Here is a 27,210-nt window from a genome sequence, read left to right on the forward strand (position 1 = left end):
ACATAATAATGAAGGAAACAACAAAGGAGTAAGTCATGGTAAAGCATTTGCACAAGATTAAATGGCCTAACTCTCTAAAAACAGTCCCCAGTGGAGTCGCCAACTGTCGCAACCTACCCTTCGGCGGGAGGGCGACGCGTGACTCGCGGGATGCGTGTTCCACGAAAGGAATACGCGCGGAGTCGCCACCAACGTTTATTCGAGGAAAACGTCGGAAAAACCGGAAAAGACGCGATCTACGAACTTTTAAGTTGAAAGGTTCGGGAGTTGTATTTACGCACGGGGAAGGTATTAGCACCCCACACGTCCGTCCCAAGGGACGGCAGCCTTTAATCGAATGTGCAAACATGACTTTGGTTTTTTATGTTCCCTTTTTATGTCTCTATATCCTTTATACCCTTTTTATATTTTCTCTTTTTGTGGTCGACAAGGGTGTTTCCCTTTGCTCCTACGTATTCCTCAATTTGGGATGAGAAAATCAGACCTACGTAGTTCTTTTGGAACAAAGTGTTTGGTTAAGTTATTTTTGTCTTTTTTGTAAAATATGTTTTTATTGAACAAAAGGTCATTTAAGGTGTTGGACCATTAAACGGTCTTTTGATTTTGAAAGGAGAGAAACGTTAAGGCGTTAGACCATTAACGACCTCTTGTTTTTGAAAGGAGAGAAACGTTAAGGCATTTGGACCATTAACGATCTCTTGGGGTGGTCGACAAAAGCGGGGCTTTTGCTCCTACGTATCCTCAATTGCGATGAGGAAATCAGACCTACGTAGTTCTTGCTTATCAAGTGATTCTTTTTTATTTTAAGAGGTGATCATTTTAAGGCGTTGGACCTTAAAAATGATCCATTTTACTTAGTGAGAAAATGAAATGACAAACTTCAAAAAGCCTATTTTTTATGGACGAGCTTGACTAGGCGAATTGATTTTAGCCTTTAGTTTCACTTTAGTTATTAATCAATTCGATTAAGAATGAGAAATCCCAAAGAGAAAACGTCCGATTGATTTTCCGCTTTATTTTACTAAGAGATGTCTTTTTGATTATTATATTATTTTTTACCTCTTTTTGATTTCCAACGTGGTTACAGCACGACCGAACGGTCGGAATTTATTTTAACCGAAGTTAATGGATAATACAGTTCAAACGTTCGGTGGAAATTTATTTTATTTTTAAGTTAAGCGAGAAATGACTTAAGTAAAATGGCTTAAGCACGTCAACAGGGGGTATAAAAAGTAAACAAAACGAGAATAAAAATGCACGAAACACAATGTGGACCACTACGGGTACATAGAATGAATCGAAAAGCTTGGTTCGAGGTACTTACCCGTTGAAGATCGAAGAACGATGAAGAACGAATGAAGAACGTCGAAGAACGGTTGAAACCTTTGCGAAATTCTTCACGGAAAACGTTACGGAAACGTTTCGGAAGCGCCTCGGCTTAGATTTTCTTCACGGAAACAATTTTTCCAAGCAAATTCGAAAGAGAGAGAAGTGCCAAAGGGGCTGAACCCCTTCCTTCTTGCCTTCCTCCCCTATTTATAGCAAAATAGGGGAGGTGGTTGCCGCCCAGCTCGCCCAGGCGAGCAGGGTTGCTTCCTCCAGAAGCAACCGCCTTCTGGAGGAATCTTCTGGAGGGCCCAAGTGGGCCTGGGTGCTATTTGCACCCCCATTTTTACTAAGTACACCCCCCTCTGCTGTTTTTTGGTGATTCTTTTTTCGTAAAGTTACGGAAACTTACGAATTTCGTAACGATACTTGTTTTCTTTCCGTAATGTTACGGAACCTTGCGGATTACATAATCATCCCCTTTTTGACTTACGGAATGTTACGGAACCTCACTTAATTATGCAACGATGCTTCCATTTGATTTCCGGTGTGTCACGGAAACTTACGGATTGTGCATCAACATTTTTTTTGGTTTTTCGGCATGTCCTGGAATTTCACAAATCGCCTAATGATGGGTGCCAAGCACCTCACGAGGACCAAAGAATGGTCGCACGTCATCGAGCAAAGGTCCCCGGACGAAATTAGGGTATGACAACCTGCCCCTTCGGCACTTTTGCCTATAGGAGGATGCCTTTCAACCTGTGCAATGCCCCTGGTACCTTCCAATGGTGCATGATTAGTATTTTCAGTGATTTCTTAGAAAATTGCATAGAGGTGTTTATGGATGATTTCACTGTGTATGGATCCTCTTTTGATGGTTGTTTGGGTAGTTTGGAAAAAGTTTTGAATAGATGCATTGAAACTAACCTTGTTCTAAATTTTGAAAAATGTCATTTTATGGTTGAGCAAGGTATAGTTTTAGGCCACATTATTTCCAATAAGGGTATTGAAGTAGATCCTGCAAAAATTTATGTTATTTCACAATTGCCTTACCCCTCTTGTGTGCGAGAGGTACGATCTTTTCTTGGTCATGCAGGATTCTACAGGCGCTTTATAAGGGATTTTAGCAAAGTAGCCCTACCACTGTCCAACTTGTTGCAAAAGGAGGTGAAGTTTGACTTTAATGAAAAATGCAAAGAGGCTTTTGATTGCCTCAAAAGAGCGCTGACTACCACCCCCATCATCCAGGCACCCGATTGGACAGCCCCTTTTGAGCTTATGTGTAATGCATCAAATTATGCATTGGGGGTTGTCCTTGCTCAGAAAATTGATAAATTGCCCAGGGTGATATACTATGCTTCTAGGACTTTAGATGCTGCCCAAGTGAATTATACTACTACTGAGAAGGAGCTTCTAGCCATAGTTTTTGCTCTTGAAAAATTTCGATCTTATTTGCTTGGTACCTGTATTATTGTTTATACTGACCATGTAGCTCTAAAGTACTTGTTGAAGAAGGCTGATTCTAAGCCTAGGTTGATTCGATGGATGCTCTGGCTCCGAGAGTTTGACTTGGAGATCCATGATAGGAGCGGAGCACAAAATTTAGTTGCTGATCATTTGAGTCGGATCGAACGTGTAACGGATGCGGATTCACCCATTCGGGATGATTTCCCAAATGATCATTTGTATATACTGTATAGTATTTCTGACTCTCTTTCTACTCCCTGGTTTGCTAACATTGTCAATTATTTAGTTGCTTCTGTTTTTCCTCCCTCGGCATCTAAGGCCCATAAAGATAAAATTAAAAGTGATGCTAAGTATTTTATTTGGGATGACCCCTACTTGTGGAAATTGTGCAGTGATCAGGTAATTAGACGATGCATTCCAGATCATGAGACTGACTCAGTCCTGCAGTTCTGTCATTCTTCTGCACCGGGAGGTCATCTGGGTGTTCAAAGGACAGCTCGCAAAGTGCTTGATTGTGGTTTTTATTGGCCCACCATCTTTAAAGATGCGTGGAAGATCTGCAGCACTTGTGAGCAGTGTCAGAGAGCAGGAAATACACTTACATGGCGACAACAAATGCCTCAGCAACCTATGCTATTCTATGAGGTGTTTGATGTCTGGGGTATAGATTTCATGGGCCCTTTTCCTATCTCTTTTGGTTATGTTTACATTCTCCTTGCAGCTGACTATGTTTCAAAATGGGTGGAAGCCAAGCCCACTAGAACTAATGATGCTAAAGTTGTTGCAGATTTTGTCACGTCTAATCTGTTTTGCAGGTTTGGAGTACCTAAAGCAATTGTTAGTGATCAAGGAACCCATTTTTGCAACAGAACAATGCATGCCCTGCTTAAAAAGTATGGGGTGGTACACAGGGTATCCACACCACACCACCCCCAGACCAATGGACAGGCAGAAATTTCTAACAGGGAGATCAAGAGAATTTTAGAGAAGATTGTGCAGCCAAGCAGGAAAGATTGGAGTACCAGGCTTGATGATGCTCTCTGGGCACATCGAACTGCCTACAAAGCACCCATAGGAATGTCTCCTTATCGGGTTGTCTTTGGAAAGGCATGTCATCTTCCAGTGGAAATTGAGCACAAAGCATACTGGGCAGTGAAGACTTGCAACTTCTCTATGGATCAAGCTGGTGAGGAAAGAAAGTTGCAACTGAGTGAGCTAGATGAAATCTGCCTAGAAGCCTACGAGAATGCCAAGTTCTACAAAGAAAAGACCAAGAATTTCCATGATAGCATGATAGTTAAGAAGGACTTCATGGTTGGGCAAAAAGTGTTATTGTATAATTATAGGCTTGGACTCATGAGTGGTAAGTTGAGGTCTAAGTGGATTGATCCTTTTGTTGTTACTAATGTTTTTCCATATGGTACAGTTGAGATCAAAAGCGACTCCACAAACAAGAGCTTCAAGGTCAACGGACATCGACTTAAGCCATTCCTCACGAACCCTTCTTTAGTGGACGCAGTGGTGGAGGAGACTTCCTTACTCCACCCTACTCTTCCTCCACCATGACTTAGGGAGTTTTTCTTTTCCTATCTCCTTCTTCGCTTTTATTACAGTTGTCCGATTCTATTTGATGATTTAATTTTTTTTAATCTTTTAATTGTGCTACATTGAGGACAATGTGTTGTTTAAGTATGGGGGGGAGTGTTCTTTGGTTTTGCTAGTTTTGCTGGTTTTGTTAATTTGTTAGTTTTGTTAATTTGTTAATGTTGTTAGTTTCGTCGGATTTCTAGTTTAATATTTTGGATCAATTCTGTGTGCATGTACGACTTTGCATGTTTTTCTTTGAATTATAGGATATGTTCAAGAAATGGGTAATTGTTTTGAAAATAAAAGTTCTTGACATTTTGTAACTTGAAATCCTTGATTCTCCTCTACATGTCATGATAGTTTTGAAAGCTCAATTTGAAAGTGATGAGTTTACCTTTGTGAGAATTTGAGCCATCCATCATCATAATCATTTGGTGTGTTTTGCCCCATTGATTGCTTGCACAATAGCCTTGGCTTGATTCTTGTTGATGCTTCCTAATTCACATGCATATTTGGAAATGATTGATGCAATTTTGTTCTCATAAGCTTCTAGCCAAATGGACTTACCTTGAATTAATTCCTTTGATAGCCCTTTTGAGCCTTGTTTCCCTTTCCTTGTTTTGAAGCTCACTACAAGCCTTAAATGAAAAACCATGATATCACCATATCCTTAAGGAATTTTGGAGCTTTGGAATTGTTTTGGGAATAAGTGTGGGGGGTTTTGTTTCATTGGATAACATGTTTTGTTGGGTATGCTTCATGATGTATTTTGGGCCATACTTGATGTACATTGTATATTGGTTAAATGTTGGACATGCTGAATGAGATGTTGTTTCTCAAAGGCTGCGTACATAAAAAAAAATCGAAAAAGAAAAAGAAAAGCCATAAAGTTGAGTGAATAAGATCTTAAATGAAAAAAGAATGATGAGACTCTTGGTTCTACTCTTTATGTTTTAATTTTATCTTTACTTCTTTTTATTTTCTTATTTTTTCTTAATATGCACTTATTCCCCATTGCTCCTCTATTCCTTTGGGATTCAGCCACTTATTCCATATTTTTCCTACCTTGTCCTTGACCCCATTACAACCTTAAAAGACCTTTTGATCCTCATGTGCTTGTGTTTATGGGTTGATTGTCAATTTTAGAATCTTGCCAAGTTTATGTGGTGTTTGTTTTCATGGGTGCTTTGAGGGTAAATAGTAGCCTAGACACTTGAGAGATTGAGTGTATATTTTGTGAGGCTTTATCACTTTTCCTTCTTGAGCTGATTAACTATTTTGCCATGATTGGGTTGCTTGGATGATTTTCATGAATGTCTTGAATTTTCGGATCTCATTATGTTAGATGTTACCTATTCCTTTCATTCCTTGATGTTCATTGAGAAATATGTGAATGTTTTCGTTTGTCTCTCTTTGATATCCTTGGATTTTGTTCTTTGTTTCATTTTGCCCAGGAGTGCAAAAGGCTAAGTATGGGGGGTTTTGATGTGCCATCATTTTCTTCTATTTTCTAAACCCTTTTTGCACCATTTTAATTACTGATTGGTCTTAATTGTCAATTAATTAGGCAGTTTTATTATTTGGGCTCATTTAGCTAATTTGATGTTTTTAATCTAATTTCAGGAATTAATGAAACATTGGGCTTAATCCGGATTTTGGTTGTGGACTTGAAGAGGGCAAATAAAGCAGCGCTTACCTTAGTTAATTTCTAATTAGGAAATTTCGCAATTTTATTTTATGTGGTTCAGTGTTTATTTCGTTTTGGGCCAGAGTATTGTAATAGGGCCCAGTGACTTTGAGTGACTCTTTTTAAATAGCACCTTGGGATTCGTGCGAGGCTATTCTGTTATGTTATTCATTATTCAAAGCTTTGTTTAGGGTTTTACGTTTCTCTGCTTGAATGCTATTGTTTCGTTCTTAATGCAATTTTCCATTTTCTGCTTCTAATAACAATTTCGTTCTTGTTTCTTCGTCTACTTTCATTTACGTTTCTGCTTCATTTACGTTTCTGTTTCATTTACGTTTCTGTTTCATTTATGTTTTTGTTTCATTTACGTTTCTTCTTCATTTACGTTTCTGTTTTTAGTTTCATTTGCGTTTTCTGTTTGAATCTATGGAAGGCTAGATTTTCTGGTGTTGTTTCCTTTTGAGGACGAATCCCAACTCTCTTTGAGGTTTCGTTTATAATGTGGCTTCCTGGCAGTTTCCCCTTCATCAGTTAACCCAAATTCGTGAACATTAATCAGTGCACGCTTCGTGTTCGATTAATTGCCTCTGAGCCTAACTTGCGTTCATGCTTAATGGACGATGGGCTAACAGGTGTATGTATTGCCTAATCACGTATTGACAACCCTAAGTTGATTTTCGCTTAGTAAATTGAAATAGGGTTGGATTAAGTGGTTAATTGTCAGGGATGAATTCTCCATAACCCAGGATAAGAGAATGGCTTCTGAATCAGAGGAAACAACCTATTTTTAATATTAGTAGTTTTGTATTCCAGTTTACTTGTTATGTCCTTTAAATCACAAAACAAACAACCCCCCCCCCAATCGTTACTGTTACTGCAAGTGTATTATGAACATTTGGTTTATCATTGCTCGTTGGGAAACGACCTAGGATCACTTCCTAGTTACTGCATTTTCATGTTGATTTGATTCGGGTACAGCCTCGATCACCATGATTGTACATACACAAGGTCTTTTGACCAAACAACTTACCTTGAATGATAATTGCATCCTTTGCTCCCTTTTTGAGCTGAATGATATTGTCAAAAATTTGAACCTTGAACTTAAATAATTATCTCCTGATACTTTGTTTAGATTTTAGAGAGCATATGGTTCAAGGCAAATTTACTCTAAATTTGGGGGAGGGAAGTCAATTAGAATGAAAAGAATAAGGTTAAACATCAGCACACACAACAAATAAGTTGTATGTTAAAAAAAAAAGAATAAATTGTGTTGTTACAATAAGGTCAAAAGCAACTTAAGAGGAAAAGATAGTGAGGAAGCTACTTGTATAATACAAGACCATTGGGATAAGTCAAGGAATTATGCTCTCAGAATCTAAGCCTTTGAATCCTAGAAAAACCAATGAATTTTTGTAGCCAAGCCTCACTACAAACCTGAGAAAGTCCTTCAGATTTTGTTTATACATTTCTGACTGTATGGCATGAGATGAAATTCAAAGATTGGACCTCTTGCTAGTTGTTATTAATGAATAGCTTAAACAATTGTTGAAATTCTGATACTGAGGACAGATGTCGTACAGGATGTCACGACATCGCGCTTCAGAACATGCAGATTGTATATGACAGTATGAACAGATTAAACAAGTAAATAACTCAAGAGGATTGTTAACCCAGTTCGGTGCAACGTCACCTACATCTGGGGGCTACCAAGCCAGGGAGGAAATCCACTAAAATAGTATTAGTTCGAAGATCTAACAGCCACTGTATACAACCTTCTCACCTAACCACTACCCATGCAACTTCTACCTAAGAGCCACTCTTAGATATGAGAGCCCCTCTCACTCCCTCTCAATCACTCACCCGTATTTACAAACAAATCAAAGACACACCAGAGATTGCTCTCTGAACAATAGAGATCAACTCTACACACTCAGGTCCAACACTTGATGTTAGGGTAACATCAAGGTGGCTCACAAAACACTCAAGTCACAAAACTCACAAAATAACTCTTCAATCTCTGACTTGATGGAAAACTCGTGCAGCCTTCATGTTTATATAGCAGTGTACGTATCTGGGCTGCAACAACTTGCGCTGGATAAGATCTATCATTCTCCTGAAAAATTTGCACTTAAAGATCTAAAAGATAAAGTTTTATCTTTTAGTTTTTATCTTCAATCTCTAATCCCTGAACGAAACTATTCAAGTTTGTAATTCAAACTTTAATTATCTTTTAATTCGTTCCTAAAGATAGAGCGCCTAATCTGTTGCTGATTGCACATTAATCTGTTAAAGATATAACAGATTTATATGTCCAGTATTTTCGGGCAGGATGTCCTGGACATTGTATCCGACATCGTGGATCCTGCAGCTTCAATTCTTCATTTGACATTTTATCTTGCCTTGTGCATTGTGCAGCCCGATCTGATTCCTTGACATAATGTTAGACATCATGTGCAGCAACTCCAGCTTTCCTTCATTGTCTAAGTGCTTATGTTTTAACAAAATTTTAGCCAATCTTTTAAAACTCAGTAAAGCTAAGCACTAACAATCTCCCCCTTTGGCAAATTTTGTCTAAAACATACTTAGACACTTCCTGAGCAGGTACGAGCAGTCATGCAAGTGGGATCAGCAACTTTCATTATCAGAGTAATCAAGCACAGCAGTATCTGTAGTGGTGACAGCAAAATTCTGCAAGTTGCAAATCTACAAGTCTTTTCCAGGATGTCAAGACATCTCACGTGACATCAGTTTTCTGCTCCCCCTGTCTCCATGCTCTTACTGCTGTGAAGTGAATATTCTGCTAGGCAGCAGTTCACTGCAGCATCTTCTATCAGCTACTAGTTCCAGTAGTTTACATCAATCATCATCAGCAGCAGCAGTATAAATACTACTCCCCCTCAAAATCATAAATTATGCATAATATCCTACTACTCCCCCTTTTTAGACAGAATTTGGCAAAAGTAGAATGCATGATGTGCAAATATTACAGACCAATAACAATCAATTGTTCAAAGGGACATGCCCCAATAGCTAGTAAGAGTAAAAAGCAAAAAAAACTAAAGGTCTGATGGTCATGGGGTGGCATCAGAATCATCATCATCTGATTCTGTATCCTCTGCTGCATCTTCTTCTTCCTCAGCTGCTTCTCCATCATCAACGCCATTGTCTGAGAGTCTTTTGATCAGGCGTTCCAGCTCCATTTTCTTCTCTGTGTTGGCTTTGATGGTTGCCTCCAGCACCTTGCATGTGTCCTTGAGTTCAGCAATCAAATCATCCTTGGACACAGCACCTGAAGCAGCAGCTTTCCCTGATGTCGAGACAATGTCTGGGACATGTGTCCCCTCAAACAGTTTGTAATGCAGGGATAGAGGAGATTCTCTCTTCTTCACAGAGTCAATGTTGTTTAAAATATTGGGATGTTGACTCAACATAATGCCACACAATACAGTTGGGAAGGCAATGGGTAATTTGACAGCAAAAGATTCTGAATGCTTAATAGTTTGATCAAAAATATAGTTTCCAAAATTAAATTTGGACTTGGTTCCAACAGCATACAGAAATTTACCCAAACCTGTGGCAACAGTGGAAGTATGATTGGTGGGTACCCAGTTTGCAGTGCCAATCCTATGCAGGATTGCATACTTCACACTTAGCTTCCCTGCAGAAAGCTTCCCTTTCTTTGGCCAATGCTGGACTTGCTTGGCAGTGATTTCCTTGGCAATTTGATGCTCAGAAACAGCAATATCCACCACTCCTTCAGTTGGTCTGCCCAGGTATTTGTTGATTACAGCAGGGGAGAATCTAATACACTTTCCTCTAACAAACACTTTCTGATACTCATCACTCTTTCTGTTTGTTATGTCAGAAGGAATGTTGACAATGAATTCCCTGACTAGACTTTCATAACAATCTCCCAACTTGGTGACAGTTTTCAGCAGTCCAGCAGCCTTGATGAGGTCCATGATCTCCTTGCAATCCAAGGCATCTCTTCCCAGTTCTCTTTCTAAAGCAAGTCTGCGTTGATATACAAATTTCCACCTTTCAACATTGCCAATGGAGTGGAATGAAATGTTGTCCAATGGGGCATCAGGGACATTTCCAGGCACCTTTTTCCCTGATTTCTTGGCTCTCTTGATGTCGGGAACATCTAGTTCGACATCATCATCAGAATCAGATGAGGAAATTTCTTTCCTCTTCTTGGAAGGGATTGCAACTTTGCTCCATCTGGATGTGGTAGGAGTGATTGGTGTGCTCTTCTTCTGTGCAATAGTTTTGATTCGTCCAGACCTAGTAATAGGGGTTTTTCCCTTTCTGCTTTGTAATCTTTCTGCAATGCCAGGTGCCAACTTTTTGGCAATGGGTTCCTCATCAGATTTTACTTCTTCTAGGTCAATGAGGTCACCTGGAGCAGGTTCTGGTGCCCTTGGTGCAGGGGTCTCCTCTGTGGCTTGATCCTCTTCCTCTGTTGATTTCTCTTCACTAGATGAAGAGAGGACTTCAGCATTTGGGGTGGAAGATGTTGGGACATCTTTATCAGCATCAGGGACAGAAGCATTTTTCAAAATGCTATTCACAAGACTGCGGATCTTCTTATCCATCTCAGTGTCTTCTTCCCTAGGGCTTGTTGCAAAGCTAGGGTTTTCAGAAATCTTCACTCTCTGTTGTCTTTTAGGGACCAGTTTCTCAGGAACAGGGACTGGACCAGGAATCATTTGTATGGGTTGGATATTGAATGCAGGTTGTTCCTGGTTTGATGGAGTTTTGGAGGATGATGGAGATGATGGTACAGAGGGTGAAACAGGGGATGAGGTTTCTTTTGATGAGGTAGCCATGGAGAAGTAGAGCTTTGGGAGTGGTTTCGTGAATATCTGAGAAGTGTTGGGGAATGCTGTTGAAAACGAGATTGCTACGAAAATGTAAGTTTGAATGAGGAATGTAGGGGGACGAGTGAAACGAAGGTTGAATTTGTTTTGGCCCAGTAGTGAACGTGCTATTAACGTTTGAGCACGTTCAGATAGAAGTAATTGCTATAACTCCTCTAGCAGACAAATGCCCAGCTTGCCCCTCAGTTTTACAAACTGATTTGCATCCAATGCCTTTGTGAAAATATCTGCTACTTGTTCCTCAGTGGCAACATGCTCCAGTGTGATAACTTTATCATCAACAAGATCTCTAATATAGTGATGTCTAATGTCAATGTGCTTGGTTCTGCTGTGTTGAACAGGATTTTTAGAAATATTAATAGCACTCATGTTGTCACAGTACAATGTCATGACATCTTGTTCGACATTGTACTCCTTCAGCATCTGCTTCATCCAAACTAGTTGTGAACAGCTGCTTCCTGCTGCAATATACTCTGCTTCTGCAGTAGATAGGGACACACAGTTCTGCTTCTTGCTGAACCATGAAATAAGATTGTTTCCCAAATAGAAACATCCACCAGAAGTGCTTTTTCTGTCATCTGCACTTCCAGCCCAATCAGCATCACAATATCCAACCAGCATTGAATCTGAACAATGACAGTACATAATCCCATAGTCACTGGTGCCATTTACATATTTCAGAATTCTCTTTACTTGATTCAAGTGACTTATCTTGGGATTGGCTTGATATCTTGCACAAACACCTACTGCAAAGGTGATGTCAGGTCTGCTTGCTGTTAAATATAGTAAGCTCCCAATCATGCTTCTGTACAGACTTTGATCAACACTGGTGCCAGCTTCATCCTTTGACAGCTTCAAGTGAGTAGGTGCAGGTGTTCTTTTATGGCTGGCATTTTCCATCCCAAACTTCTTGACAATGTTCTTTGCATACTTGCTTTGTGAGAGGAATATGGAGTCTTCCATCTGCTTCACTTGGAGTCCCAGAAAATAAGTCAGCTCTCCAACAAGACTCATCTCAAATTCAGAGTGCATCTGTTGGACAAAATGTCGAAGCATCTCATTCGACATCCCTCCAAACACAATGTCATCAACATATATCTGTGCTATCATCAAGTTTTCAGCATCTTGTTTGACAAAGAGAGTCTTGTCAATTCCTCCCTTCCTATACCCTTGCTGAGTAAGGAACTCTGTTAGCCTTTCATACCAAGCTCTTGGAGCTTGCTTCAATCCATAGAGAGCCTTCTTGAGCCTGTATACATGATCTGGATGAGTTGGATCTACAAATCCCTTTGGCTGCTCCACATAGACTTCTTCATTCAGGTATCCATTCAGAAACGCGCTCTTCACATCCATCTGGTACAGCTTGAATTTGAGGATGCAAGCTACACCAAGTAACAATCTGATGGACTCAAGTCTAGCAACAGGGGCGAAAGTTTCATCAAAGTCTACACCTTCAATCTGAGTGTAGCCTTGAGCAACAAGTCTGGCCTTGTTTCTGGTTATAACACCTTCTTCATTGGTTTTGTTCTTGAAGATCCACTTGGTGCCAATCACATTAGTTCCCTCGGGTCTAGGAACTAGCTCCCAAACTTCGTTCCTTCTGAATTGCTCCAATTCTTCTTGCATAGCATTGATCCAGAACTCATCAGTCAGTGCCTCTTTCACATTCTTTGGCTCAGTTTTGGAGACAAAGCATGAATTGGAGACAATCTCAAACTCCCTTGATCTTGTAGTGACTCCTCTGTTTGGATCTCCTATAATCAGCTCCTTGGGGTGCATCTTCTGGATTCTAATGGAAGGACTCTTGTCAGGTTGATTGATGTTTGGTTCATCTGTAGCAGAATCAGAGTTTTCTGCATTTTCTGCATTTTCTACACTTTTAGCTGTATCTGCTACATTGTCTCCCGATGTTCTGACATCGTCTTCGACATCCTTCTTTCTTGCTGGAGTTAGATCATCAACAACCACATTGATGGATTCCATCACAGTTCTGGTTCTGGAATTGAATACTCTATATGCTCTGCTGTTTGTAGAGTATCCCAAGAATATTCCTGCATCACTCTTGGGATCCATCTTTCTCGTTTGCTCTCTATCTGCCAAAATGTAACATGGACTTCCAAAAATGTGGAAGTGCTTGACAGTTGGCTTCCTCCCTTTCCAGATTTCATACAGTGTGGTTGGAGTCCCTCTTCTGAGTGTGACTCTGTTGTGGATATAGCATGCTGTGTTCATGGCTTCAGCCCAGAGATTATAGGGAAGTTCTTTGGCATGAAGCATGACCCTAGCTGCTTCTTGCAAAGTCCTGTTTTTCCTTTCAACTATGCCATTTTGTTGTGGTGTGATGGCTGCAGAGAACTCATGAGTGATGCCTTCAGATGTGCAGAATTCAGTAAACTTGTTGTTTTCAAACTCTCTGCCATGGTCACTCCTAATTCTCTTGATGACACAGTCTTTTTCTCTTTGAAGTCTTAGACTCAACTCTTTGAATACTTCAAAGGTGTCTGATTTCTCTCTGATAAAGTTGACCCAGGTAAATCTGGAGAAATCATCCACAACAACATAGGCATACCTCTTTCCTCCAAGGCTTTCAGCTTGCATAGGCCCCATCAAGTCCATGTGAAGTAGTTCCAGCACCCTGGAAGTGGTCTGATGTTGAAGCTTCTGGTGGGACATCTTGACTTGCTTTCCAATCTGACATTCACCACAGATTCTGCCTTCTTCTATTTTCAGATTGGGAATGCCTCTAACAGCACCTTTGTCAATGATTTTCTTCATGCCTCTTAAGTGCAGATGTCCAAATCTTTGATGCCATATTTTGACTTCATCTTCTTTGGAGGATAGACATGTGGAGGAGTAACTGGTTTCTTGAGGTGTCCATAGGTAACAGTTGTCCTTTGATCTGCTGCCCTTCATTAGAACTTCACTCTTCTCATTTGTCACCAAGCATTCTGACTTTGTGAAGTTTACATTGAATCCTTCATCACACAACTGACTGATGCTGATCAAGTTTGCAGTCAGTCCCTTTACCAGCAGTACTTTGTTCAGACTAGGAAGTCCATCATGGACTAGCTTTCCCATTCCAGTGATCTTTCCTTTAGAGCCATCTCCAAATGTCACATAGCTAGTGGAGCAAGGTTCAATGTTCACCAGGAATTCTTTAACTCCTGTCATGTGTCTGGAACAGCCGCTATCTAGGTACCAATCTTCCTTAGCTGATGCTCTAAGTGAAGTATGAACAACAAGACTAACAATCTTGTGTTTTGGAACCCACATCATCTTCCTTCCGCTGCTGCTACTTTGAGTTCCATGATGTGGATGGCCATGTAGATGATAGCAAAAGGGCTTTATGTGACCATACTTGCCACAGTAGTGACACCTCCACTTCTTTCTTTTGCTCTTTTTCTGCTGCGTTCCATGATGTCGAGACCGATGTTGTGACATCGTGGCTCCAGTGCTGTTTTTGGCAGGAACAAATTCTGTCATGGTTGTTCTGCCAGCAGATTTATGATTAAATCCAAGTCCTCTCTGGTTTCCAACATTCTTCCCAAGCTGTAGCACCTCATCAAGCATATCTGAGCCTTTATTCAGCATCTTTATTGATTTTGTCATGTTTTCCAGTTTAGAGTTCAGAAAACCAATTTCTCCTTTAAGCTCAGAGATCTCCTCTTCATGTGCCTCCTTCTCAGCCTCCAGATTTGCAATGATCTTCTTTAGTTGTGCTTCTTGCTGAAGAATCTTCTCACTTTTGATGCATAGTTCTCTATAGGATATAGCAAGCTCATCAAAAGTGATTTCAACATCAATATCACTTGAATCTTCATCAGATTCAAATATCCCAGTGAGTGCATTCACATCTCTGTCAGAATCACTTTCTTGTTCACTCTCTGTATCATCAGACCAACATACAGAAAGTCCTTTTCTCTGCTTCTTGAGATGGGTGGGACATTCAGCTTTGATGTGTCCATAGCCTTCACACCCATGGCATTGAATTCCTTTGTTGTGACTGGGCTTTTCATCTGACTTCTTCTGGTATTCACTACCTTTCCTGATGTCGAAAGGGATGTTCCGGACATGTGGTTTCTGCCTCCTGTCCATTCTTTTCAGCACTTTGTTGAACTGTTTTCCAAGGAGCACAACTGCATTAGTCAGACCTTCATCAGTATCCAGGTCATACTCATCTTCTTCTCCTTCATCATTGGACACGAACGCCAGGTTCTTGCTCTTCTTTTCAGTCCTATCCGAGAGTCCTAGCTCGAAGGTTTGAAGGGAACCAATGAGTTCATCTACTCTCATGTTGCAAATGTCTTGGGCCTCCTCTATTGCAGTGACTTTCATGTCAAATCTCTTAGGCAAAGATCTGAGGATCTTTCTCACCAGCTTTTCATCTGTCATCCTTTCTCCCAAGGCAGTGCAAGCATTGGCAATTTCAAGAATGTTCATGTGGAAGTCATGAATGCATTCTTCCTCCTTCATCTTCAGATTTTCGAATTTTGTAGCCAATAGTTGCAATCTGGACATCTTCACTTTGGAGGTTCCTTCATGAGTGGTTTTCAGGATCTCCCATGCATCCTTGGCAACTGTGCATGTGTTGATCAATCTGAAGATATTATTGTCAACTCCATTGAATAGGGCATTCAAGGCTTTGGAGTTTCCAAGTGCCAATTCGTCTTCTTCTTTTGTCCAGTCTTCTTCTGGCTTCAATTCATCAGTGGGCTTTCCTTCTGTGTCCAACATCTTGGGATGTTCCCAGCCTTTGATGGCAGCTTTCCAGGTTCTGCTATCCAGTGATTTGAGGAAGGCCACCATCCTTGCTTTCCAGTATTCATAGTTGGTTCCATCCAGAATTGGTGGTCTGTTCACTGGTCCTCCTTCTTTCTCCATGTTCATCAGAATTTATCTCCCTAGATCTCACTCAGTGATTTCGAGTGCCCGCTCTGATACCAATTGAAATTCTGATACTGAGGACAGATGTCGTACAGGATGTCACGACATCGCGCTTCAGAACATGCAGATTGTATATGACAGTATGAACAGATTAAACAAGTAAATAACTCAAGAGGATTGTTAACCCAGTTCGGTGCAACGTCACCTACATCTGGGGGCTACCAAGCCAGGGAGGAAATCCACTAAAATAGTATTAGTTCGAAGATCTAACAGCCACTGTATACAACCTTCTCACCTAACCACTACCCATGCAACTTCTACCTAAGAGCCACTCTTAGATATGAGAGCCCCTCTCACTCCCTCTCAATCACTCACCCGTGTTTACAAACAAATCAAAGACACACCAGAGATTGCTCTCTGAACAATAGAGATCAACTCTACACACTCAGGTCCAACACTTGATGTTAGGGTAACATCAAGGTGGCTCACAAAACACTCAAGTCACAAAACTCACAAAATAACTCTTCAATCTCTGACTTGATGGAAAACTCGTGCAGCCTTCATGTTTATATAGCAGTGTACGTATCTGGGCTGCAACAACTTGCGCTGGATAAGATCTATCATTCTCCTGAAAAATCTGCACTTAAAGATCTAAAAGATAAAGTTTTATCTTTTAGTTTTTATCTTCAATTTCTAATCCCTGAACGAAACTATTCAAGTTTGTAATTCAAACTTTAATTATCTTTTAATTCGTTCCTAAAGATAGAGCGCCTAATCTGTTGCTGATTGCACATTAATCTGTTAAAGATATAACAGATTTATATGTCCAGTATTTTCGGGCAGGATGTCCTGGACATTGTATCCGACATCGTGGATCCTGCAGCTTCAATTCTTCATTTGACATTTTATCTTGCCTTGTGCATTGTGCAGCCCGATCTGATTCCTTGACATAATGTTAGACATCATGTGCAGCAACTCCAGTTTTCCTTCATTGTCTAAGTGCTTATGTTTTAACAAAATTTTAGCCAATCTTTTAAAACTCAGTAAAGCTAAGTACTAACAATTGTGCTTGAGTGAAACAGTAGCCATGAGACTGTGGTTTAAGCTACTTTCCTTGATATTTGTCTAATGCCTAACTTCATCTATCTATTCAGTATACATTTTATTCTTCTCTTTGGATAACTGCATACCTTGTGAAAGACAAGTGATGAGGGCATTTTACTCCATTCTCTTATCATGCAATCAGTAACTTTGTAGCATACACCTTTGTACATAGTCACTGCATGTCATTGTCACTTGAGGACAAGTGAGTTGTTCTCTTTTTGCTTGAGGACTAGCAAAACTATAAATTTGGGGAAGTTGTTAGTCGATGAAAATGACTAACTTTTGTGTATAAAACTTGTATAAATTGTATCAAACTCTCCAAATTTATGGTTATTTTGTAATGTTATAAGTATTTTCTGTTAAGTATAGGTAATAAATACTTAGTATTTTCATTTTGTGTGTTTAATAATCATTTTCTCTCAATTTCAGGTTAAATAGGCAAGCTTTGGAAAAGGCTGTTTTCACCTTCTCGCTAAGCCAATCTGTTGGCTTAGCGAGCATCCGCTAAGTGCAACACTCCTGGGCTAAGCGTGAGGAAGAATCTAGAAGAAGATGAGCTGTACAGGTTCGCTAAGTGCGCCGCTTCATCTCTCTAAGTGTACCGCTTCAGTTCATCCGCTAAGCGAGAAAGGTGCGCTAAGCCAAAAATCACTAACGTGCGCTAAGCAGTCCATACGTGCGCTAAGCGCACGAGCACGAACAAGGCCACCTATTGAAGCCTAAAATCAGATTTTGTGAAGGGAGTTTGGACTGGGATTTAGAGCTTTGCATGTCTAGGGTTTCTAGAGTGAGAAAGGTCCAAGTTCCAGAGAGTTTTGAGAGATTTTGTTGTGTGAAGATCTGCTGAGACCAAAGCTTGAAGCAGGAGCAGGTTTGAGAGCTTGAGATGAGTTTGTGAGTGATTGTGAGATCCTAGAGGTGAAGGATACATCCTCACCACTTGTATTTTTGCAATCTTTCATCTTGCTCTTCTCTTTGTTGTTAAGAAGGCTTCCTGGTATGGAAATCTAAATCCTCTATTGGATCTTCCCTGCAGGTACCTGATGTAAATATATTTCTATCTATTTAATGATGTTTTGTGTGTTCTCTGTGCTATCTGCCTTTACCGTGATCACGTAGATGCATGCTTTGTTAGGGTCATTCAACAGTGGAAACTGGTCTGACTCTAAAGTCCTTGATAGTGCTGGGCTGAGTTGTCATGCTTTCACGAGGAATCGGGGTGCGATAAGTTAGTTGAGTATGTGGGTCTTAATGCGGTCCTGGTTGAGTTTAGTCTTACAAGAGGAATCTGCGGACGATACTTGATCAGGATTAGGCTAAACTATCATGAGGAATTGGGGTTTAGTATCTCAGGAGACACCATAAGAACACATGAGCATTGTTAGATAGAGAATATCTTTTTAGCATCAGGCACTTGTTAGGAAGACCAACGTGTTCTCTACTTGTTTTTATACATCATTTCTCTCACGTGATTTTCTTTCTTTTTGCACAGATAGTTTATACACTTGTTCATATACACACTTACTTTTACACACTAGATGCCTATTTGCTGAAATATCTTACCAAATAACACAAGTTCCTCGAGTGTTCGATACTCGGTTCTTACCATTTTATACTACTTGTGTGATCCGATGCACTTGCCGGAAGCCGAACATCAACCATTTTTCATTTAGTTAAATTTGTTAAAGGACCAATGTGTCATTACATAACAACATTTTAGCATGAAATCAGGAAGAAAAAACTTCTCAAACAGATACATTATCCCTTACCCTGACATATTGCCATTAGATGAAAAAACAGAAAAATCCCTGGACAAAACCCCCACCAAAATCTAGCCCTCAAGAACGTTATAGCATCCAAATAGAAACATATGAAGAGAACAAAAATGCATCCCTTTCTAGGACGTGTGGAATTTTGCCGAGCCAGCTATCCAGCAACACAAAGCACTAACATCCATTTGCCACTCCATGTATCCTAGCAACATATGCCATAATGTATATTCCCAAGAGCTGCATATAACACATATTGTTTACTTACATGACTATTTAACATGTTTTTTATGTGTACTATCCTGGATCCACAAAATATAGTGGCATGTTATGCAGCACTTTGACACACACATCAATCTTCCATGTCAGTCTTGGCATAGGAGCACAACGCCATGCCCTTAACAATCGGACTCTCAACAGACAGGTAATCTTAACCACTTTATTATTTGAATATATTGTTATATCTTTATCTTGTGGCAGGTTCCTAATTATCTATAAGGTAAAAATTATCTATCAGCAACAAATTATCTACTAGCTATTATCTATAAGCTAGCCGTTATCTGTAAGTGTTGTTACGTCACCATAACAACTCCTACAAACAAGGATCCATAGCTCCCGCTCCGCTCTATAAGTATCAAGTTTCATCTCATTCTTTTGATACTCATGCATAGTCTCTTAACTCACGTACTTAATTAAGTGTTGAAGTCCTTTGTTTTGTAGGTCCCCCTTCTTATCCTCTTAACAAAGGCTACTCTCAATCCGACATGCGAGATCTTGGAGCCCACCTTAGCCATGTCCACCCTGACGTGGGATAGCTCTGGATTTTGGTGAGTACATTTGGTGCCCACTGTATGGCTATGGCAAAACATACCATGCAGCTTCTCTTTCTCACCCATGGTTACCACACGGTTTGGCCTCAAACGTGAGACCTCTTTCAAAGGCTCCAATCCTCTTGCAACGAACATGATAGATACTAATACTCTGCAACAACTCCAAAACCGTATTGCAAAGATGGAGCAAAGACATGAGGAGGAGCTCAGAAAGCTAAAGGCTGACCATGATTAGTTGAAGGCTAGTGTGAGACGCATCTAGGGTGACGAGCACTCACACACTGTCTGAGCACACTCAAGAGAAATCAAACCATTGATACACATTCATCACTCAAGATGATGCTTCTCTCTCCCGCATACGCCTTCCTGAAGGGCAGACTACTCTTTGACAACCCTCTGTCAACCACATCATGGAAGTTGACATACTCCTAGGTTAGAAACCTCTCAACCTAGAGCAGTATGATGGAACCACTGATCTAGATGAACATATGGACGTTTTCCTCTCCCAAGCGAATCTATACACCAATGACGATGCAATCATGTGTTGTGTCTTTCCAATGTCCCTTAAAGGGTTGGCATTAACCTAGTATGGTAAACATCCTCCATTGTTCATTGACAACTTCGACACTTTTATTGAGCATTTTAGTTCATAGTATGTAGGTCACATCGCATGACCTCTACCGCCTTGGCCAATTTGCGACAAGTAAATGATGAATCTCTCCAGAAATTCATGGACAGGTTTGGACAGATTGTTGTCCAGATCCAAAATCTCAACCCGGAGGTAGCATTACACTCCATGCTCCTCGCCCTTCGACGTGGTAAGTTTGTGGATAGTCGGTGCAAAAAAAAACCCTATTAGCATGGATAAGTTGCACGAATGAGCCGAAGGCTACATCCAGATGGAGGAGATGTTCAAGTTCTGAAATCAGGTCCGACAAGTCGAACAAAGGCGTGACAAAAGAGAAGGACGTACCAAGACCAACTAATACAAGTCACACAAGAGGTACAAGCTGGACAAGTGTCAGGCTCTCCCAAAAGGCCCAGGTATGAGCGTTACACACCTCTGACAGCCAATCGCACGACAATCCTAGAGAAGACCTTCAATACGGAAGTACCCATAAAACTACCTCCGCCACTTCTTCTCAAGCTGGGGTTAAACAAGACCAAATACTCCAAATACCATCATAGTTATGGTCACAACACAAAAGACTGGGTACCTATCCCAATTCGTAAAGAGGCAGGATAATCAGTAAGCAAGAGAAAGACCCGAAGGACACTAAGAGGATTAGCATAGGAGTCACGACGCTAACAGAAGAAGGGATAAAATAGAAGATCGAGGGGGACAGAGACACTACCAATAATGACGCGAGCGACAACCTCCACATGAACAATAGAACAAGCTCGCCCAATAAATCAAAGGTGTAATCAACAACATTGCAGGCAAATTTTTCTATGGAGGGTAATCCAGTAAGTCCTGCAAGCGCCACCTCCATATCATTTGGGACATCGACATTAACTGTGCCAACCTACCATCCCCTTGAATTCTCCCTCCTATCACTTTCATAAATAGAGACTTGAAAGGTATCAACCCTATTAACCAAGATGACCACATGGTTGTCTCCATCGTAATCACCAACTTTATGGTGTCCAAGGTCATCATTGTCCAGGATAACTCCACAAACATCTTACACTAGAAAACATTCCAGAGGCTTGAAGTCTAGCCTGATACCGTTCAACCTCACTCCGGTTCGCCCTCGGCTCATGATCTATCTAGAGGCCAAACTAGTATCTCAAAAGAAGAGGAATATGGGAAAAGAATGATGCAAAGTAGTCAAAGATAAGGTGGACAAGCTCCTCAAAGCCAACTTCATCAGAGAAGTCAAGTACTCTACCTGGCTCATGGATGTCTTCATGGTCAAAAAAGCCAATGAAAAATGGCGAATGGCATCAGTTACACTGATCTCATCAGTTAAAGCCAATTGATTTAATTCTTCTTGCATAGCTACTATCCAATGATCATCTATAATAGCTTCCTTAAAATTTTTAGGTTCTATTAATGAAACAAATGCCATATTATTGCATAAATCTTTAAGAGAGTGTCTAGTTGTTACCCTTTTTGAGATATCACCGATGATATAGTCAAAAGGATGATTTCTTGAAGTTTTCCATTCTTTGGGAAAATTTTCATCTTGATCATCCTTGTCTTCATCATCTCTCTTTCTTTTCAAATTTCTTTCTTCATTTTGAGTATCTTCCAAAGTATCTGCAATATCATCAACAAACTCCTTTCTCGGGGAGGTAATATTAGTTTCATCAAAAGTAACATGTATTGTTTCCTCAATTGTCATGGTTCTTTTGTTGTATATTCTAAATGCTTTACTATGTAAGGAATATCCAAGGAAAATACCCTCATCTGCCTCAGCATCAAACTTTCCTAGGCTTTCTTTACCATTGTTTAGAACAAAACATTTACATCCAAAAACATGTAAATGTGCAATGTTTGGTTTTCTATTGTTAAAAAGTTCATATGGGGTTTTCTTAAGAATGGGTCTGATTAATGCTCTGTTCATAATATAACATGCAGTGTTAACCGCTTCTGCCCAAAAGTATTTTGGAAGAGGTGTGTCATTTAAAAGAGTTCTAGCAATTTCTTCTAGGGCTCTATTTTTCCTTTCTACTACTCTATTTTGTTGGGGTGTCCTAGGTGCAGAAAAATTGTGTTCTATGCCATACTCATCGCAAAACATTTCAAAATCATTGTTTTCAAATTCACCTCCATGATCACTTCCGATGGAGATAATTTTAAGATTCTTTTTGTTTTGAATGACTTTGGCAAGTCTTCTAAATGCATGAAATGCATCATTCTTATGAGTAAGAAATAAAGTCCAAGTATATCTAGAATAATCATCAACAATTACTAATGCATAGTAACTTCCACCAAAGCTCATGACCCTAGATGGTCCAAACAAATCCATGTGTAATAATTGCAATGGTTGAGTCGTGGAAACAATATTTTTAGATTTAAAAGATACTTTTGTTTGCTTACCTTTTTGGCATGCATCACATAATTTATCTTTTTCAAATTTTAATTTTGGCAAACCAATAACTAGATCTTTTGAAATTAATCTATTTAGATTATCCATGTTAATATGAGCAATTCTTTTATGCCATAACCATGGATCACAATCTTTACTTAAAAAGCATCTATCATTTTCAGATTTTTGTTTTAGATCAATCATGTAAACATTATTTTCTCTAAAACCTATATGTTCAATATCTTTGTCATGCTCATGCTTAATAACACATTTTTCAGAATCAAAAGATACTTTATATCCTCTATCACTTAATTGACTAACACTTAGTAAAATATGCTTCAAACCTTCTACAAGCAACACATTTTCAATAGGAGTAGAAGAACTCGTACCTATTTTACTGACTCCAATAATTTTGCCCTTGTTGTTGTCGCCGTATGTAACATGTCCACTTTTCTTGGGGAAAATAGTTGTGAATTTGGATACATCAGCCATCATGTGCTTGGAACATCCACTGTCTATGTACCATTTCTTCCTTATAGAATCTTCTTTGTTATTCTCATCAGATTTTGTCATGAGACATAAGTTGACTTGGTCTTCATCATGATCTTGGAATAACCTGTTCCTGAAAATACTTTTGAAAGACAAAGAATCTAAAGAGGCCATTAATCTTGAAATTGTTAAACTTTCTACAAGAAACCTGCTCTAATACCACTTGTTGGATCGAGTGGCCTCAGAATAATTAAGAAGGGGGGTTGAATTAATTATTCCTAAATCTTTACTAATTAAAAAATTACTCTTCTAAGGCTTTTACTAAATTGTTAAGAGAATGAGGAATAGAAGAGAAACTTAACAAAAAGTAAAAGCGGAAATTAAATGCACTGCGGAAAGTAAAAGAGTAGGGAAGAAGGAGACAAACACACAAGAGTTTTTATACTGGTTCGGCAACAACCCGTGCCTACATCTAGTCCCCAAGCGACCAGCGGTCCTTGAGATTTCTTTCAACCTTGTAAAAATCCTTTTACAAGCAAAGATCCACAAGGGATGTACCCTCCCTTGTTCTCTTTGAAACCCTAGTGGATGCACCCTCCACTAGAACTGATCCACAAGAGATGTACCCTCTCTTGTTCTCAGTCAAACCCAAGTAGATGAACCCTCTACTTGTACCACAAAGGATGTACCCTCCAATGTGTTAAGACAAAGATCTCAAGCTGTTAAACCTTTGATACTTTGTGAATGGGGATACAAAAAAATTCTCAGGCGGTTAGTCCTTTGAACACTTTTGTATTAGGGAAAGGGAAGAATCAAAAGAATTTTCAGACTGTCGTTTTGAATTCTTTGACAAGGGAGAAGGGAGACACAAAAGAATTCAGGCGGTTAGTCCTTCGTTCTTTTGGAAAAGGGAGAAGAGAGACACAAAAAGAATTCAGGTGGTTAGTCCTTGGCGAATTCTTTTTGGCAAAGGGAGAAGAGAATGAAAAGATGAATAGCACAAGTTTTCAAGGTTTAGAAAACCAGAAAACTTCAGAAAGCTTTTGGTACAAAGAAGAAGAAGAAGTTCAAAGAGATTCAAGGCTTGTAAAGGATTGTATGAAATAAGTGTAAAAGTATTGAATGAATGAATGAATGAATTGTAAAAGATTGATTGATAGAATGAATAAGTGTATAACAAAGCCTTGCTTTTATAAACTCTTCATGTCTGGTCAAGAAGACCATTTAGAAGAGTTATAACTTTTAGAAAAACTTAAAACCAATTTGAAAAAGTCAAAAAACCTTTTGAAAAGTTACATCTTTTGATTTATTCAGAAACAATCACTGGTAATCGATTACCAAATCAATGTAATCGATTACACAAAGCTTTTATGTAAAAGGATGTGACTCTTCACATTTGAATTTCAACGTTCAAAGGCACTGGTAATCGATTACCAAAACATTGTAATCGATTACAACTTTTTGAAATTAATTGGAACATTGTAAATTCAATTTGAAAACTTTTTCAAAACAATTTTGCTACTGGTAATCGATTACAACAATTTGGTAATCAATTACCAGAGAGTAAAAACTCTTTGGTAAACATGTGTTGAGAAAAATCATGTGCTATTCAATTTTTGAGAAAAACTTTTCATACTTATCTTCATTGAGCCTTCTCTTGATTCTTGAATCTTGATCTTGATTCTTGAGATCTTGAACCTTGAATCTTGATTCTTGATTCTTGAGATCTTGAACCTTGAATCTTGATTCTTGACTCTAAACTTTCTTCTTGAGTCTTGAATTCTTCTTGATTTACTTGAGTTGTTCTTTGATTGATCTTTGATTCACTTGAGTTGTTCTTTGATTGATCTTTGAGCTTTTTGTCATCACCTTTGTCATCATCTTATGTTATCATCATTGTTATCATCAAAACACCTTTGAATCACCTTTGATTCACCATGAAGCTTTGCTTCTACAATCCTCTCACACCTTTAGACCTAATTCCCTTTCCACTTGACACTTCTTTTATACATAAAGAAGGGGTATCTAGGTTAGAACTTATGGAGAAATTACATAAGAGGGTTAGGAATAAAATAGAGAACCAAATAAAAGTGTATGCAACTAAAGGCAATAGAGGAAGGAGGTTGTGCTTAATGAAGGGGATTGGGTTTTGTTCCATCATAGAAAGGATAGATTTCCTACTAAGAGAAAGTACAAACTTAGCCCTAGAGGTTATGGCCCTTTTCAGGTCTTGGACAGGATAAACAACAATTCTTATAGGCTAGACCTCTGAGAAGAGTATGGAGTTAGCAACACCTTTAACATTACTACTGATTTGGTTCCTTTTGCAAGTGTAGCTTATTCAAATGATGCAGGGTCTACATATTTAAGGACAAATCCTCTTCAAGGGAGGGGATGATGCAATCCTCCCAAAGAAGGGACCTATCACCAGAACCATGGCTAGGAGACTCTAGGAAGATTGGGCCACGGATGTAGGAGAAGGCCTTAGAGTTCTCATAAGCCATAGGGTAGATTTTTCGGCCCATGTGTAGAAGCATATATGATATGAAGTTTTGATGATGCCAAAGATAAGCGCTTCTCAAGTTTGATCCAAGTCAAGAGTCACAACTCTTCAAAAAATAACTCCCAAGAGTCACAACTCTTTAGAAAATAACTCCCAAGAGTCACATCTGTTCAAGAGATTTTTGAATGGTCATCAAAGTCCTATAAATAGGTGACTTGAGACATGAAATTCCTAAGAGAGTTTTTCTGAACTAAATTGTCTTATCCTCTCAAAACCAAAATGTCTTATCCTCTCAAAAATATTCCTTGGCCAAACACTTGCATATTCAATAAGGAATCTTGATTGATCTTCAATTGTAATATCTTTCTCTTAAAGAGAGAATTCTTTTTCTTCTGCTTCTTATTCAAAGAGATTTGGTTAAGAAACCGAGGGTCTCTTAAGATGTAAGGATTTCTAAACACAAGGGAAGGGTTGTCCCTGTGTGGTTCAAACTTTGTAAAAGGCATTTTACAAGATAGTGGAAATCTCAAGCGGGTTGCTTGGGGACTGGACATAGGCACAGGGCGTCGCCGAACCAGTATAAAATCTGAGTTTGCATTCTCTCTTCCCTTAAACTTCTTTTATTTATTGCTATTTATCTTTTGCTTTAAAGAAGTTTATTTTCAATTTTCTTTTGAGTAATTCATATTAAGGGTGCATTGTTAATCCAAAAAGAGAGAGTGGAATTTTTAATTGGGGAATAGTTTTTGTATCTTAATTCAACCTCCCTTTCTTAAGATAACTGAGCCCACTTGTCTAACACCATGGGCTAAGTATGAGTCCACTTATATTTTTACATATTAGATTAGGGTTTCATTATTTTTTGGGCCTTATATTTAGGGCTCCATAGTGTATGGAGGGTACCCCACAAATTTAGGATACCCTAGTAATGTAGGATTTTTCAGCCCTTGTATTTTAGGGCACCTCGACTAGCTTTTGTATTAGGGGTAGTTTTGTAATTTTGCATGTATTAAGTGCACTATTTGATGTGTGTATTGGGAGATAAATTTAATTGAAATGGGAGAAACCCAATCCAATTAAATTTCAGACCAGCCTAAAGGGGAGGTGAGTTTTTGCTTGCTACACCTCATTGCCACATCATACAGTCACACTTTGTGCACGTCCTTCATGTTTTATATGCCTCATGACACCTAAGCACACTCAGTGGAGAATCTTGGATTTGATCTTGGTTTAGTGGGATGAACCATAATTGAAATTCACTAATCATAATTAGTGAAATTTTGGCTCCACAAATTCAAATTCAAATTCAAGTGAAATTCAAATTTCCCTCCAATTTTGTGTGACACTTAGGCTATAAATAGAGGCCTTGTGTGTGCATTTTGGAACTTTGATCATTTGAGAAATTAGAATTCAAAGTTCAGATCTCATTCTCCCTCTTCTCTCTCTCAAAATTTTGTTCCCCTCTCTCCTTCTCCCTCCATTCATCTTCTTCTACCTTCAAGCTCTTATGCATGACTTTCTATGGTGGTGAGCTTGTTCTTAACTCATCTTCTACTTGAAGTGGTGTCTCCAATCACCTTTCCTCCTTCTCCATTCCGCTGCCATTGATCTTCTAGAAGCAAAGGACTCAATTGATGAAGAAGATC

The sequence above is a fragment of the Glycine max genome, chromosome 15 (genome assembly GCF_000004515.6).
Source record: "Glycine max cultivar Williams 82 chromosome 15, Glycine_max_v4.0, whole genome shotgun sequence".
NCBI lineage: Eukaryota > Viridiplantae > Streptophyta > Magnoliopsida > Fabales > Fabaceae > Glycine > Glycine max.